The sequence below is a fragment of the Pygoscelis adeliae genome, unplaced genomic scaffold, assembly GCF_000699105.1.
Source record: "Pygoscelis adeliae isolate BGI_AS28 unplaced genomic scaffold, ASM69910v1 Scaffold294, whole genome shotgun sequence".
NCBI lineage: Eukaryota > Metazoa > Chordata > Aves > Sphenisciformes > Spheniscidae > Pygoscelis > Pygoscelis adeliae.
In genome coordinates, this window is record NW_008824722.1 from 497,138 (window position 1) to 514,772 (window position 17,635).

Genomic DNA, 17,635 nt, shown 5'->3' on the forward strand with positions numbered 1-17,635 from the left:
TAGCATCCTCCTGGGGCTGCTACATCAGAGTTGAAGGGTGTTTGGGAGAGACCAGGGACAGAAATGTGCTGTTGGCTTTTATTTTGCTTTTTTTGGGTGCAAAACCTGCTTTTGGAGAAGCCGGGGTGTTTTCACCCATCCTGATCCCCTCCTTGTTTCACACACAAATCGGCCTGGTGGAACTGGGCCACACTCAGGCTGAGGCTGCCGTGGGGAAACCCAAGAGCGTCCCGGCACTTCAATGGTTGAGAGCTGCTCCTGGGCTCCCCGCCGGTGCCTGGGGTTGGCCCCCGGCCACGGCTGCCATGCCAACCCTCCCCAGGGCCAGGCCCCCCCTGCCCGCCCTGCCCATGCTGGCGCAAATCCAAGTCGCGCTGGGTGTGGGTGCAGCACTGGGCTGGCTGGGGGGGGTCGGATGGGTTGGACCCCCATCCCTGGCTCTCTGTGTGCTCTGTGGGGTGATGCCCTGCCTGGGCACAGGGGGGCATCCACATTTTGGTCTCAGTCCTTGCCCCCCTCAGCTCTGCACCTGGTCCCTGTGGTACCCCCCACGTACCTGGCAGGGGATGCTGTCAGCTCCCACTCCTGCCCTGCAGGGACAGCAGTGGGGACATGGTGGCTGAGAGAGGGGGGAGCTTGAGCAAGAGCCCTTGGCCAAAATTAACAAAACTGGGGGCTCTATCTCCCAGTTTCCCCAGATCCCAGTGCTGGAGAGGGCTGTCTGAGTTGCAGGCTGGCAGCTTGGCCAGTATTGGGGCTCCACTCCCCCCAAGACCAGGGGCAGCAGAGTGGCCCCAGGGGCATGGAGGGGGCTGGTGTCCCCCTGCCCGGCTCCCTGCCTTTCCTTTTCCAGCCACTTAAAAATTAAAGGAGCCAATATCGCTGCACGGCTGGAATCGGTCACTGCCACAGAGCTTAATTGAGGTTATTTGTTGGCTCTGAAAACGTTTTGTCAGCTCTGCCGCCGGCTGCTCAGATGCTTCCTGCAGCCCCTGCCCCACGGAGGGGGTCCCCCTGGGCTCTGCTGGCGGCAGATGCTCTGCTCAGCTCCGGGCACCTGGAGGGTCCTGGAGACCCAGCCAAACCTTGCCTGGTGTCAGTGTGGGGACAGAGATCATGCCACAACAGTGTGCAGCGCTGAATCCCTTCGCCGATCGATTTTTGGGGCGGTTGCTTTCTGGGGGCGGTGGGGGCGGAAGGGCCCCAGCGGCTCCTGCCAGCCCAGCTGCCTGCACTCAGAGCAGCAGCTTGGCCCAGATGTCGGGCTGACGTCAGAGATGGGGTCATCTGGACAGGGAAGCGCTAACGTGGCCGGCCCCGGGCACGCACTGGCCCCAGCACCTCCCGGCCGCCCGGGGTGAGTGGGGTGCGGGCACCTCCCCGGGCACCAGAGGTCACTGTGAGGAGGACAAAGAAAGGGGGCACTTGTCCTGCCGGCACCTGAAAGACCCTGAAGACACATGCTAACAGAGCCAAAACCGTGTGGTTAAAAACCCGCTGGACCCCAGCCCCTACAGGGACACGCACAGGGCTGGCACTGCCCTGCCACCATCAAGTGTTTCGGCCACCCCTGTTGTGTACTCGCAGCTCGGGGTGCTAGGGGGGAAATTCAGGTAAAACAGCCCCCCCCAGCCTCCAAAGCAGCTGCTTTCTGCCCCAAACCTGCAGTTTGTGTCACACCGAGCCCCTGCTGCAGGCTGCCTGCAGGATCTCGGCTCTTCCCACCGCTCCAGCCTCCAGCGTGGGGACACCATCCAGGTTCCCAGCCTGCTCCAGGGACCACCGCAGGCCACGAGGCCACCAGGATAGTCGGTGGCTGACCCAGTGGTGACACCAGGGTGCCCTGCTCCCCAAACAGCTGACTTGACTCCCACGGTGCCTCCACCATCCTTGCAACCCCCAGTGCTGCGCGGAGCTTGCCTGGCAGCAGGCACCCCAAGCAGCTGCCAAGCCACAGGGTTTTGTGGTCTGCAGGGAAACCCCACCAGGTTTGGAAGACAGAGATGAACCACCAGCGAAAACACACTCTCCCTGTCCTTCCCTGCCCTCGGGGGTGCCGGGACCTGCCCCCAGCCTGGGCTCGGACAGGAGATGCATCTGTGCCTCCATCCCCGAGTCCAGATTTAGGCCACCGGCACGATTAGCCGCTAAACAGTGCCATCTCCTGGCAAAGCCACCGGCCATGCCGAGCCCTGCCACCGTGCTGGGTGGCTGGTGAAGGCACATGAGGCCTTGGGCACCCCTGGAGCACCCCGACCCCCCAAATCCAGCCTTTCCTGCTCCACGCCCTCCTCTGCCCCTGGCAGCAGCTCTGCCTTGCTGGGAGGGGCAATGCCATCCCGAGGGATGCGAGTGCTAAACTGTCCCTAGGGATGCTCGCAGGAGCCAGTCCATCCTCTTGACACCAGCTTTGGGTGGCTGTGGCAGGCACAGCTGGGATGGGGCAGAGCTTGGAGATGTTCAACAGCCGTCCTGGGGTGTGTGCTTTAAACTGGGGCTGCAAAAGGATCAGAACACCTCATGGCTGCCTTGCCAGTCCCCCTGCGCCATGGGTATCTCCCATGGGAGATGGATGGCTTCTGGCAGGGGTCTCAGCAGGCCTGAGCTGAAGGCTGGTCATGCCTGGATAGAAACTGGCAGTGCTGTAACCTCGCTCTGCTAACAGGTAAACTGAGGCACAGAGCAACCAGGCGTGGGGAATTCACCGGAGTCAGGGAGACAAGTGGGGCAGAGCGGCCAGCTACACCCAGGACTTCTGTCCCCAGCCTGTCCCTATCCTTGGGGGGGGTGGGGGTGGCATTTCCCTTGTGCCCTCTGCACGGCACCTCTTTGCCCTGCTGTGCTGGTCCAGGGAGAAAATAAAAAGAACAAGACTGCTTCCCTGCCTCCACCCAGCACTTACGCCATCTGATAAACAAAATGGAAATAAATCCTCCTGCGTTTGCAGCAAATAGGTCTCCACGGGGGGTTGCTTTCAATAATTCAAATGCCATTGCAGAGCAGAGCCCACGCGAATGGGTTTTAATAAACACAGCCGTAATGTGACATGCAATTTATTATTAAGCTTAAAACAGGAAGCAAAGAGTTTAATAAAAGCACCAGGTTCCCCGTATCAGTCACGGCAAGTGGGGGGATGCTGGCTGTGGGGGTAGGCTGGCCGAGCCGGCTGCAGGGGCATGGAGCCGCGTTCACTTTGCCGCGCACCTCCCGAGCCGGGACTGCAGGCACCTGGGGCAGGGCACGGAGACGTCAGCCAGACCAGAGGAAAATGGGGATTATTGCATGGACAGGGGTAAGGCATGAAACGCTGCCTGCTCCAGGCTGCTGCCTGCACCCTGCCTGCTACACCCCTCACAGCTGCCCAGCCACCCAGGGCACCTTGGCAGAGCTCTGCCCTGGCATCGCAGCATGCTTGTGAGGGCAGATTAAAGCCTTGGTTTTAGTCCCTCTCCCCCAAGGCTTTCTCACCCACGTCTCCTCCTAACTCAGCTCCACCCTCGCCGCTGCAGGGGCTGCCTTTAAAAGCAGGCAGAGGGGGCAGCTGAGCTCCCGGGGACAGCGTGCCTGTCCAAGGTGGGGTGCTGCAACGTGTGGGGCACAGGAGCTGGTGGCTGGTGCTGCAGCAAGTGTGTGTGCTGCCTGCTGGGCTGCATGGACGTCCCTGGGTCTGCTCAAGGGCTGGTGACAAGCAGTTGCTCTGTGGGGAGGTGGCTGAGCTGAGGGATGGAGCTGGGTGTGAGGTAGCTGGTCCAGCTACATCTGCAGGCACCTCTGTGCACAGGTGAGGGGTGAAGGAGGTGGCAGCATCCCATGTTCATCACCTAGCAGGAGCCCGGCACTGCTTTCTTGCTGTCCCTGCTGTGGGCTTCCCTGGGCACTTGAATGCTGACGTTTCTCCCAGGGATGTGGCTTTTTTGCCTCCTCTTCTTGGTCTTACATCCTAGCAGCACCCTTTCTGTTTGGGAAGGGTCCTGGCAAACCCCAGTACCTAATCCCGCAGAGACCAGCACAGAAGCTGGAAGAGGGGTGAGAGGTGGTGCAGGCACTTCTTGTCCTGGTCCCCTATGGAAATGGGGTTTGTATGACTGTCTTGCTCTCTGGCTTTGGGGAATGGCCTCAAGGAAAGGCAGTTCCCTGGATGCAAGCTTTGCTCTTGTTATATTAGACAACAGAGAGTCCCTTCCCCACCAAGGCAGTGGGGGGATGGGGGGGCTTTGTCCCAGTCCAGCCAAGCAACAGCCTGGGGCTGAGCCAGGGGCTCCAGGGCACCTGCAGCTCCTTCCAGCAGAGCAAGCAGCCTCCTATCTCAAGGAGGGCTTTCCAGCCAGATAAAGCCAGGCAGGCAGCCGCCTTCCTCTAGCTTGGCTGAAGTGCTGGCAGGGCTGCGCGTGGGGCAGCTTTCGCGGGCTCTTTAGCTGGTGTTGACAGCAGAGGGTTCATGCTGGGATTGATGCTGGGTAACACCCTCCAGCTTCTGCCAGCACCGGTGCCTGGTGGAGCCTGTAAAAGGCTTTTATTTGATACTGCTTTTTTTTCTCAGCTGTGTTTGCTGAAAGCTCCACTACCTCTGGCTTTAAAAGCCCAAGGGCTGCTGATGTGACTCTATGCGCATCCACTACTGAGGCTGCGAGTGGGATGTTGAACCTGATCCAGTGAAGGAACATGGTGTCTTGCCTGTCCCCTTGGGGTGACTATCCCTGGGCAGGGCCATCAGGAGTGGCACCAGCCCAAGGAGGGCTGGAGGGCCCTCACAGCTCTCCATGTGAAGGAATCTTGAAGGGGGGTCTCCTTGTAACGCAGATGGTTTTTGGCCTTCACCTGTGTTCAGCTGGGGGAAGGACCTGCCCTTGGTGGTTTGTGGAGATGGTCCTGGTTATATCTCAGCTTGTGTGCTTGTCTGATGTCCCGTGCCCAGCACCACTCCCCTTGATCTGGGCTTTCCCCTTTGTGTGGGGCTGGAGTGTGGGACTGGGATTTGACCCCATGGAGTGAGGGGGATGAACTGGAGCGGGGAAATAACCCGTGCCTGGGGACAACCTGTGGAGAGCACAGGTACCCTTCAGAGAGCGCCTGGGGCGGGTTATCTCGGAAGCAAGGAGGTGCTCAGCAGGGACCTGCCTTATCGGAGCGCTGGTTGCTGTCTCTCCTCGCAGCCCTTTCTGCCCCAGGGCTGCTCTCTGTCACTTCTCTGCTCCGTAACAGCCGGAGGCAGGCGGAAATGGGAGCCCCTGTGCCTGGTCCCTGCCGGAGCGCACTGTTTCGGAAGTGGGGGGGTATCTGGCTTGTAATTACTGTGCCTTTGGCTTGGCAGGCCTGAAAGTGTGAGTGATGGGGTCTCTGCAGAGCAGCCCCTGAGCCTCGGCGGGTTGGCGAGTGCTTGGCCCATCAGCAGTCTCCCTGGCTGCCTGGGCTCAGCTGGTTTGGGAACGAGGGAGGGGAGCATGGGACAGCAACTTTGGGCTACTAGTGAACACCCCAAAAATTCACTTGGCTGGATGCCCACACCCAAAGCACAGCCTGAGCCCTCCCCTTTAATAACCTCCCTCTCCCAGCCACAGCTGGGAGGAGAGGAAGAAGCAGCATCTCCTGTTCCCACCTACCCTTCCTGCTTTGCAGCTGTGTGTTGCTGTCTGTGCTGGAGGGCTGGGGTGGCTGTTCAGCATCTCTCGAGGGTATCTGCTGGAGCCAGTCCTTCCCTGCCAGGACAGCTCAGGTGGGGAGGGGAAAAAACAGAAAAAAAAAAATCTGTTATTGCATCTTGGCTGGGGTCAGTGGGACCAAGAAGGTCCTGGAAGCCCTGGCCTGGTGTGTCCTGCGAGTACAGCTGCAGCCAGTGGATTGAAGCCCCTATATCTGTAGATAACAAACCATCAGCCACTGGACTGCTGTGGTTGCAGGATGGGAGTGGCAGTTCCCCCGTGAGCATTTTGGGAGGGAGGATGCTGCCTGTCCTGCCCAAGGATGGAGGAGTCAGAAATGAGTGCTGCTGATTCCAGCTCAACAGGGCTCACTTTAAACATGGGGAGGAGGCCAAAAGCACCGAGCACATTAGGATGGTGTCCTCAGGAGTCGTCCTAAACTCCAGTTCTCTCCCACCACCAGCTTGCCCTGGCCTTGGGGAAGGAAGGGTTAAGCTGCAGGTCTCAGGAAAGCAAGTGCTCTCGGAAAAAGCCAGCCAAACTACCCAAATGCTGGCCTCCCCTCTGCCCCCACCCTTATCCATCTCTCTTATCTGCCCTGGGCAAGAGCAGGGCATTTCCCTTCCTTGGGCTGACAAGGACCAGAGCTGGCGACAGGCGAAAACCGGCGCTGACTGCGCGCAGGGCTCGGGGAGGCCATGGCCGTGGCATCCCGGCTGCGGGGTAGCCTCTGTAGCTGCAGGTCAGAGATGTGGAGGGGTGGTATGGTCCACCATGGGGCTGGACCCACTGAGGGGGTTTCCTGTCCCATACAAACTGTCTCATACCCCAGAGACCTCCAGAGGAACCTCATTTCTGTAGTATGGATATAATGAGCTGCTGGGTCTCAGGTCCTCTGGAGAGCAGGGCTCACGCTGCAGGGGATGGCAGCTCTGCAAGGTCTAAGTACCCTCAGATACTGATATCTGAGGGCATGGCAGCCCAGTTTGGGGTGGCATCGTGCAGCCCAGGCAAGCTGGGGCTCAGCTCTGCCTGTGCTGGGGGTGCAGGTGGGGGAGCGGGTCCAAATAGATCAGGTAAGGGTGTTTCACCCAGTGAGGGCTGTGGTGTGAGCTAGGTGCCAGGGCATCTCCGGCAGCATGGTGAGCTCTGCCAACATGAGGCAGGCTTGGATGGGCTGTTTAATTAAATGTGAAGGGCTCTCGCACTTCACAAGCTGCAGCCCTCGCTGCAGCCTGAGCGACTTCAGGAAAGAGGCCTTTTATTAAAAGAGAGACTCTGGCTCTGCCAGGCAGCCATCAAATGGCACATTTAATTGTCTCAGCTCGTTTAGCTGTCGTGCAGGGAGGGATGTACTCTGAGCTCTTCAGCCTTCCCTATATGTCCTCCCCGGCAGGCACACGTGCTCGCCTGCGTCCCGGGTGCTCCCGCTGCCCTCCAGGAGGGCTGGCGAGGAGGAGGTGGGAGATGAGCCTCCATCCAAGGACAGCGCTGGGGGCTTGCCAGGGGCTGGGCAGAGCCCTGGCGTGCTCGGTGCACTGATGTCCCCAGCCTGCCCGGGGCTGAGCACTGGGGTTCGAAAGGGCTTGGGAAAGCAGCTGGTGAGATGGGAGCCTCCTGGGGTCGTGGGAGCCATCTGGAAGGCAGGGAGTAACTAAATGGCAGCTTAAAAGTGTCTTCTCATTTATTCCTATGGTATAAATGAGGCAGAACATTGCTGGCTCTGAAGAGGCCATCCTACCCTGGTTGCAATGTGGCAACCTCAATGTATAAGCCATGGGACAGGCTGGCAGCGGGTTAGGATAATTGTACTGCTCCTCTCCTCTCGGAACTTAAGTCCTTGGAAATATCTTCTGGGCTCTGCAGCCCCCCTGCATTGGGAGCCGGCCTGTTCAGGGTGCACATGGAGGGAGAAAGGACCTCTGGGTGGCTTTGCTTTAAATCTGCTGTCTTGCTGCTGGGTGATACAGAGGGGTTGAACTTGGGTTCAGCTGCTGGTACGGAGCCCATCATCCTGGGGGAGAGGCTGTTTGGCCGAGTGAGGGGAGATGCCCCTGGGGGGGGAGTCGCAGACTTTCCCTTGGCTGTGCGGGAGCAGCCATGCCAAAGCTCACCATTTGGAGAGGGGGAAGAAAAAAAGATCAAGAGGGGGAGGAAATACAGGCTTTTATCAAAACCTCCTACTTCAAAGTTGTCCAGCTGAAGTGCTCCCCTTTGGTTTAATTTGAAGTGATGTTTCCTTCAGCAGCTGCAGCTAAACGGCATCAAACGAGGCTGAAACGGCCGGAAAGCCTGGAAAGGAAAGGCACTGTTTGGGAATGGCTCGAGGCAGACCTTCCTATTGGGGTCATCCATGAAAGCCTTTCCATGGGGATGAAAACTGCCAATGCTGGCATTTCTCATCCCTCAGCTCATGGCATGGGATAAAATCCAAACCCTTTTGGGAGTGGGAACGGGCGTAACTTCCCATCCTGGGTGCCTGGAGGCAGCTCTATGCCTCTGAACCACCTGCAGTGTCAGTGCTCATGAGCAAGGGGAAGGCAGGAGATGGAGACCCGGGTGCTGCTCTGCCCTGAGGAGCCAGCGCATCTCCCAGGCTTGTGGTTCCCAGCCCGCAGCCTCCCTGAAGCCCGATGCCGAGTGGTGCTTTGGCAGCCCCTCTGCACGGGGGAGAGCTAAACCAGATTGTGGGGAGTGCCAGGGGAAGGGGTGCAAATCCATCTTCCTGACGAACCTCTCCAAACCCTCCTGGAGCAGAAAAGGCTGGCCCAAGCTCCCACTGCCTGGGGAATTCCTGCGTGGGGGCAGTGGGGAAAACAAGCAACAGCAGGGCACGTGCTCCCCTGTCACAGCATCCCTTAGCTGCCAAAAAACCGCCTGGGAGGCAAAGCAGCTGGCTTTTCCTGGGAGAGCCCGGCATGCTCCTGTCTGCTACGTAGGAAGTGATTTTCCCCATCTGGCTGGAAAATGGAGAGAAGTCACTTTGAAGGCAGCTGTGTCCTGTCCCTGCTGAGGACAGTGGGGCTGGGCGCCTCCTGGGCAGTGGGTCTAGTCATGGGGAGGACAAAGGTGGTCAAAATAGGCCAGCAAATCTCAAAGCTTCTCTGGAGAGAGGGACATGTCCTGGGAAACAGAGAAAGGTCATGGTTATCTCTTCCACCTCCAGCGGTCAAAGAAAGCTTTTAATGGCAATAATTATGCTAGCACTAAAGCCACTGGCCAGGGAGGAAAGCAAAAGACAAGTCATCTGGCACTGCACATGGAGGAGCGACGCTCAGAGCTGTCTGCCTGCTAGGGACTGCTCGTAACAGAACCTCCAAACCTTCTTCCACCCAAAAGACTCGAGTGTTGTTCCAGCCAGAGGCTGCTTTACAGAATGAGACTTCAGAGACCTGTGATGGTGGCGGAGCTGGGACCCTGATCCCAGGTTTTCTTACATTAAATCTCAAGGGTGAGATGCTCAAATATGCGTCTGTGCTTGCAGTGATGGGGGCTCCATGGAGCAGAAGGCATCTGACCAGATGCTCTTTCTCATGCTCAACCTAAATCCTTGATGTTTGGGGAAAGGTGTCTGCCAATCTTACGTGAAGTCTTGAAGCTGCATGAAGAGGCAAGGAGAGGAAAAAAATATCTCTTCCATAAGAGTGGGGCGAAAGGAGCTGTAATTTCTCTTCTCCCATTCCAGCAATCCCATGTCCCCCACAGCAGATCTGTTCCAGCGCTGGTAGGGTTGCTGCTTTCTCAACTCTCCCCCCTCCTCACCCCCTCCTCTGCCTCCCCCCGGCTCCGCTCCACGCGCTCCCAGCTACTCTAGGATGATACCGTCGGGCGCAGAGTTCATGGGAGCTGTACCTGTGCTTTGTCTTCATCTGTCACCCCTCCTGACAGTCAGATCCATCTTAAACTGGGAGCGAGAGGGGAAGAGAGGGAAGCAATAATTAACCTCTGCGCAGGCCGCTGCCGAAATGCTGCAGTCTGGTGATGCACGAGGAGATGTCCCTGACACTTTTATTGCTACTCCAGCGCCGTGCTGCATCTGTAGGAGGTGATTTGGCCAGGCTGGGATACCTGAGACTTTCATTACGGTTGAAGAGCCGCTGGCACCCGCAGCCCTTCCCTGCTGGGTGCGTTAGCGAGGGCTCCCCACAGCCCTTGCTTGCGGAGCTGGGGGGCAAAGCTCATTTGGATTATTTGCAGGCAGGCTGGGTCAGGTTTTTCATGGCGCAGTCCTCAGGGAGGGTTAGATTTAGGGGTTGAAGTTGTCTCTAGTGTGGGTGGAATACAGGTGTGCAGGAGCAGAGCTGGCAGGGTGGTCCGGGATGGGTAGTCCCAGCCCCAGGGTGAGCTGCTGGGGAGCACAGCTCTGGGGCCGGGATGTGCCTGAGGTCTAGGGCAGGACCCCGGGTGTTACGGAGCCTGAGCTCCCTTTACCTGTGACAGATCCTTGGTGGCAACTTTGTCCTGGACTGGAAAGTTTCCTCCATGGAGCCATGAGGTGGGGAGAGGGGCTGGGGGTTTTTGGGCTCCCTCGTGGTGCTGTGCCACACCTTAATGCCACCTTGGCAAGGGACGGTGCTGAACATTCCCCTGGGTCCCTGCAGCTCCCTGCCCCAGGTGCCTGTGGGTCTCTGTGCTGGCACCCTTAGGGTGGAATGGCCCCACAGCCACCTCCCAGTGATGCTGGGACAGCAGTGACACTGCACAGATGACAAAGTTGGCTACACACCTGCCTGCTCAGGACCTGGTAGCAAAGGAGCCTGGCAATTAAAGCAGCATTAGTGGCCAAGCTCTGTGAGATGCAAAGACAACAGTTATTCTTCTGAACCCAATGGAGCCCAGGGACAAACACAGCCTGACTCTGCATGGAAACTGGGAAAAGCTGTCCAGGGGTTGGTGTTGGCTTGGTTGTCTGCTCCTCAGTTCTTCTGCAGGATTGCTGGGCTGTCAATCAGAGCAGTGACTCCGTTTCATTACATACCAATGCCCATTCAGCAGATGTTGCAGCCTCATCTCAATGAGCATGAGAGAAAACAGATGCCAAAAGCGCCTGGCAGCCAAACCCTGGGTCGTGCTGATCCAAAGCAGCTCATGGTCAGGACGGTGATGTATCAAAATCCTGGTCCTCCGTACGGGTGTGTGGAGGCTGGGGAAGAATGGGGCAGCACTGGCCAGAGCTGGGGACTGGGTGTAGGGTCAGATCCTGGTGTGGGATGAGCTGTTGTGTAGTGTCTTTCAGTGCCCTGGACATGGAAGGTCTTGTGTTTGGGGAGGAGAGCGGAAAGGGCTCTTGGGATGTGTCTTTGGGATAGCACTAGTATGTTGTGTTTGCCCATGAGATGGGTTCCAGCAGCTGTTCCTCCCCAAAAATGGTCCCCAGCATCCAGGACTGTGAGTGGGCAGGAGCCCAGCATCAGGTTCCACTGCTGTTCGCAGGCTCTGCAGCAAGGGGTGGCCATCCAAGGACTGTGAGCTTCCTGGGATGGAGGGTCGGTGGGTCAGTGCCATCTCCTGGGTGGGAGGATGGAGGTGCCACTGGAGATGGCACAGGGAAGAGCCATGGTGGGATTTCAGGTCCAGAGAAAATGCCTTGTAGGATCTGATGGATTGAGCTTATCAAAATGAGCGTGAGGGCCCCTGCTCACTTTGTGAGGGGGAATCACCAAGTGCTGAAGGACTGGCTCATGAAACTAAGAAAGGGAAAACATGAATCTGGACCTGAGTTCAAACCAAGAAAAAAACACTTAAACATAAGAACCATTTTGTTTTCCAGTTGTTTTAGCAATGAGGGGGGCTGAAATAAGCCCATCCACCAAGATCACAGGTGGCTTAGCCTGCTCTTGTTGTCTGCAGAGCAAAATGGGATCCTTTTCCATGTGTTTTTGTCATAGAGATGCTTTAAGCAAACCCGAGTTACAGCTGTCGGTGTTTGGAGGCAGGCTGATATAACCTGGCCTGGGTAGTTTCAGAGGCAACTGTAGAGGATCCTAGCATCTCTCCTAGCCTTGAATTCTCTAGTTGCAGCCTCGGACCTGGCAGGTTTCTTACTCCATGTCCTTGCACCCATGTCTTGTGAACTGTCAGCCCCATCGGTGTCCCCAGGCTGTTTCTAGGTCTATGAAAAGCCACCAAGAAAAGCAGAGGTGGCTTCTGCACAGGCCAGAATCTGGGGCAAATTCCTGGTGGAAAACTTTCTGTGTTAAAGAAAACACAGTCCCTGCATGTAAGAAGCCATTGCTCATATCCGTTGGAGATGGAGAAACCGAGGCACAGAGGATGAGACTGATTTTTCCTAGCTGAGGAAAAATACCTACCTGGTAGCAAGCCCAGAGGCGACTCAAAGTCTCATACAGCGTCCCTCTTGTACCTGCAAAAGCATCCACTGGGAACAGGTCAGCAGACTGAGGAAAACCAGCCCCAAACTTTCCAATTCAGCCTTCAAGGGGTAGTTTGCCAGGGGTAGAGGGGGGAAAAAAGCTCCTGAACACCTGAAATGTCCGAACAGGCTGCAGGTGAGGCCATGCACAAACGCTGGCAGTTCCCTGGCTTTTGAGCGGCAGTAAGACTCGGCCTTTCCTTGCACAGATGGGGGTTTAATCAGGCACAGTTTAAGCACATGGGTGTTCAGCACTAATCCAATTTCCCTCCATTCATTAGGGTGGTTATTCATCACTTAGGAATGATGAAAGGCTGCGAGTCCGCGTGGATGCTGGAGAACGGCAGCACTGCTCGATGCCGGCGCGCGGGAGCCCTTCCCTCACCGCAGTGCCAGACTGCCGGTGGGGATGGCAAGTGAGCTGGTGGATGATCCCAACCCCTTCACAACACCAAATCACAAGCTAGGATTGCTCCACTGAGCTCTGGAGACCAAGTCATCTTAGGCTTGTCCAGCAATTGGATGGGAAACTGGCTGGAACGCCAGGTAACGCGTGCAGACGGAGAGCTGCTGGGTTGGGAGAAGACCTGAAGGGATGGAAACCTGTGGCCTTGCTCTGCTCCATCAGACCCTTGCCTTGCTCCTGAGGGTTGGTTACTGGGCAAAGCCAATCTTCCATTGCTCCATGAGCCCACAAACCACTGTGTTCAACACGCTGGACCCAACCCTATGGAGAAAGGCCACAGCAGAGCTACGGGGAGGTGGGCGATGGGATGGTCAGTGTCCCGAGCTGGGGCAGAGCTCAGGTATAACATCAGCTGGAACAGCCACGGGTTAGGCTGCACAGGGAAGGCAGCTGCTTTGGGTGCAAGTTTGCTTCTTCCAAGGGTTTGGCAGGTGCACTCCCACCTCCGCCACCCAGTGCTTGGGCAGACAGGTCAGGAGGCTGCCAGAGCAGGTCCTGGCTATGCCCTGGGACCCTGGGATCCAAAAAAACAGACAAGGGGTGTGTCTCCCCCTGTCCCTTTCCCCCATATCCGGAGCTCAAGAGACCTTAGATTTCCAGATGAACAGCAAAGTTTGCACAAACATCTAAGATGCTCACTCCCAACTCCTGTCTCCAGTGCAAATATTCTGGCCATTAAAGGCAAAAAAAGGAAATTACCCTCCATGGTTGGTGTAAATTTTGGTGTGAGGTGAATAAAAGGGGCTGCAACCATGGTACAGGAGGAATCAAAGGCTGTTGAGCAGATGTGTTTCCCTGCTGCATTTATTCCCCCGGCCCTAGTAAATGGCAGTCGGTAGCGTGGCTCACGGGGATGAGAATTACTACCCTGCCCCAGGGAGCTAAAGGGTAACTACCAATTAGCGGCTGGAGAGTTATTGGATAATTCTAATTATCATGAGGTGTCTGGGGAACTCCGGGTCATCACCACGGGGCACCTGGGCTGTGAGCAGGTATTTAACCGTGTTCTGGAGTGAACCAAAGTGATTTCCACATCCTGGCCAGGGCTGGTCCTGCAGACCCCACCTGGGGGTCCCAACGCAGAGCCTGGGAGGGGTGGGGGGTAAAAGCTGCTTACCACCCATGGAGCTGAGCTCCTGAGCTCCTGGCCAGTCCATCTGTCTGTCCTGTGCCCTCCTTGGCTGGGAGCTGGGTACTAATGCATCTGGACCTGGAAGCTGAACACACCTTTGGGGCCCTGAAATCGCCTCCAGGCTGCCTGCTGGCACGGGGTCTCCTTTGCCTCCCTGCTTGCCCCCTTTTCTTTCCTCTCCTCTGCAGGATCCCTCCTCCAAAGCAGTGATCCCAGTCCCACCACCTGAACCCCTCATTCATTCAGTTTCCAGCTCATGGCATCCTCCAAAATTCCCCTGGCATCCTCTCAGCCCCCTGCCCTCTCCAAGCCCCTCTCCCCTCCCTCCCCAGCACCCCACTTCCCAGACCCTGGCTGAGCAGCAAGGCACTAACACCGGCACCCCTTTACCTTCCGAAAAGGGCTGGTGGTTGTGTTTGATGGGAGCAATCCATCTCCATCATTGTAATGACCGTTCCCATTAATCGGCCATAAACTAATAAAGTAAGCACTTTCCCCTCCATCCCCACCCCCCCCTCCCCCAAACTTCATTAAGTCTTTAGTACATTAATATGTCTTACTTAGTGTCTGCTTTGGCCTCTGTTTGGATTTTTGGGTTGGGTTTTTTTTTCCTTTTTTTTTGCTGTGGGTAGCATGGGTTTACCTGCTGATGTTATTCCCTGCAGCCCCAAGGAAGCTTTGACAGCCCAGGTCATCCCTACGGCAGCAGGAGCATCACGCGTGCTGGCGAGCCAAGAAGAAAGGGACAGGGACAGGGATGGGGGGGGGAGGAGGGAGGGAGGAAGGAATAAAATATCCCGTACACCTCCAAATTAAATTTGTGACGCCTGGCATCAGATGGGCCCGCAGCCAGAGATTAATTCGACTGATCAAGTTATAAAGAGCGCTGAGGCGGGTAATCAATCTTGGAGCTGTCAGGCGAATCAGCAGCAGTATTAACCTGGCAGGACTTGCACACACATACACATGCACACACGCAGAAGCCTTTTTAATTCCTTTCACATTGACTATTATTTCCCAGGCCTGTTTATTTTGGAAGGGCTGGGCACAGGCGGGGGGCTGCAGTGCTTTGCTCTCTCCTCCTCTGTCTCTGGCAGCGATAGCCCCATCCAAGCAGAGCATCGTTCTCCCCCTCGCGCACCTGCCACCTCCACGTGCAAAGGGGAAGCCCTTGGCCATGAAGTTGGACCCCTAAAGGGTCAGTTTTCCAAGGAACAATACCAGATTTTCTGCCTGATACTGAGAAGGCTCAGGCTGGGTTTCCTCCTCTTCCCAGACCTGTGGTAGTGGCATTGCATTTCCCTGCCAGCCCCCAGGCTGGGACTAGCCCCAGGCTTGTGGTGCTCAGCCCAGGGCACGCCCCGGGCAGGCACAGTACCCACATGTCCCTGGAGGGTCGCAGAGCCACTGAGCTGCTATGGGTCACCTGCAAACTGGGACTCCTTGGAGCTGAGTCTGCATGGCCCATAGCGGATGAAGGCCAGGAGCTCTCTTTGGAGGTCTTTCTTGGGAGTGGGGTGCAAATGAAGCAGCTTAGAAGTGGTGAGAGCTCAGCAGCTCCCTCTTTGCTCTGCCTTGGGAGTGACAACCCCGCAGGCAGCAGACGAGGGCTTTACCTGCAGGGGCTGGAGACCCCTGTGCTGGCTGGTGCTCTTCAGAGACCTCGTCTGGTCCAGCCTCAGAGGTGGATGGGGCAGGTCCTACAGGCTCAGGGTTGAGTGTCTAAAGAGTCTCAGATCGACTCCACAGAGGGAAGACAAGTCACAGATGAGAGCAGGGGCAAGTCCAGCTGGGGACCCGGGAATGGGCTGTTTCAGGAGGGAGCTGAACTGGGGCCACTTGGAAAGGCAACAGAGAGAGCAGGAGTTTGGGTCACTCAGCCAGCAGCCAGCACTGTGGTGGGTGTGGGAGACCCCCAGTGCCCTGTGGAATCGTTTGCTATATATGTGCACCCAGCTGCTGGCTGTTCATAGCAAATCGCCCGTAACATCAGGAGGCGGTGGGACCTGACGTGAGAAGTATGGATACCATCCCCTGCTAACTCCTCTCTGGCTGGGGACATCTTCTCAGGGGATGTAATCAAGGAGCAGTGTCTCCATGCAGAGGTCACTGCGAGCAACCACCAAAACCTGTTGGGGTTTTTTTTTGCCAGGCCAAACACACGGTGCCCCATCTGGCATCCTCCAGGAGCTGGGAGGGGACCTGGCCAGGTGAACCAGCTCACACTGGTCCTAGGTTTGAACCCAAGGGCTGAGCATGGCCCAAATGCATGGGGCCTGGGGGCTGGCTCTGCAGGGTCCTGCTCCTGGTGGCTGGTGGCCACGCGGACCCCATCCGAGTGTGAATGCTGGTTTAATGAAAAGGCTGTGGGTGCTTCACTGGCATGAGTCCTCCTTGTACCACAGCTCTTCCGGTTGTCCCGGCTGGCCGAGGAGCCGGGAGCCCATGCTGAGCCCCTGGGCTAATAGCTGTGCTGCCCCATGGCCCAGGCAGGCTGGAGTTTTGCAGTGGCCCTGGAGTCATTTCCAGTGCCAAAGCTGCAAGCCGTCAGCATGACACAAGCAGGACGCATGGCTTGGGCTGCTGGGAATGCTGTGGCCTTTCTGGGATGCTCAAGTGGGTCCTTCCATGCTGGAACAAACTGCGTGGGCGGCCAAGAGGTCTCTGAGAAATGCTCTGGGGTGGGAGCCGGCGTCCCTGCGAGGAGTTGCTTTCCAAGCAAGGTCCTCAGGTCAAACATTTCAAAATCCTTTCGCTCCCACAGTTTCCCTGCATGTCCCCTTCAGGGGCTGTCAGTCAAGCTGCGATGGCCCCACTGCAAGCCAGGGTATCCAGCACGGCTGCAGCTTGCAGCCAGCTCCCATATATGTGCATCCAGCACTCATGTGCGTGCAAGGGCTGTGTCGAGGGCTAAGGGGGGGCATTGCCTTTGGGGTGTTTGGCGTGGGTCCCTAAAGGGGGCAGAGGTTGGGGAAGGATTGCTGGATGATGTGCTCAGTGCCAGCACTCATCCTCCACGTCCATCCCTCTCCAAAGGGGATGCGGGGGCTCCCCGGAGCCTCCTTGCGATGGCCAGTGTGTGCCCCAGGGGTGCCCCCATCCTCCCTCATGTCCCCCATAGAGCGGAGCAGAGGTGCTGGGACTGCTCTCCTCCCCCATGCTGGGCAGGTGTCCTCTCCTCTCCGCTCAGAGCACGTGGCTGCAGCCATTCCCCCATCTCCTGTCCCCATGGCCCCGTTCCTGCTGTCCCGCAGAGCTCTGCTTGATGCCGTGGCTCTTTCCCCCAGACCCACCGACAAACACCTGTATCCTCTGCCGGCTGCACCAACCCTGTCAGCTCACAGGGCTGCAGGCAAGAGGGCTGCATCCTGGTGCCAAGCTGCTCCTGCTCAGCTCACGCCAGCGGATTTTGGAGCTGTTTGGTGCCAAAGTCTTCTCCAATTAATCTTCCCCCTGCCTGGCTCGCTCCCCTCCTCACTGGGCCACGTCTTGGGGAGGATCCATCGATCTCAGCAATGCCCAACAGAGCATCTGGTTCTCAGGCTAGGCTGCATTTCCCAGCACCTTTTCCAGGTTGCTGGGTACCGGCACGGATGCTGTCTTCATATTTGATGGGATTATTAGCATGGGGGGAAGAGGAGGGGGAAAAGAAAGCACTAATTGATCTGGTAATAAAGTTAATAGAAGCTCTTACAAGCTTGCCTATTAAGAATAATTAAGGAAGGGTGAGTGAGGGGAGGAGGGTAAAGGGAAGTCCCCCGAGGCTGGAGTGGGCTGGCTTGGTGGGGGTTGGCAGAAGCCCTTCCACCCTACACCCTCTCCCCTTGGCCTTCACCCCCAAACCCTCTCCTGTCCCTGCTCCTGAGGTCCCAGGCAGGTCTGACTTCTCCAGCTGGGACTGGGGCAGCTGGGAGCACAGGTCACTCTGGACCTGGGAGGCGTGAGGCTGGGGTCCTCCCTGTCAGTACCCAGGCAAGACTGGGGTCCCATGGGAAGTCGGGGGGTGGGGTGGGGGTGGGAATGGG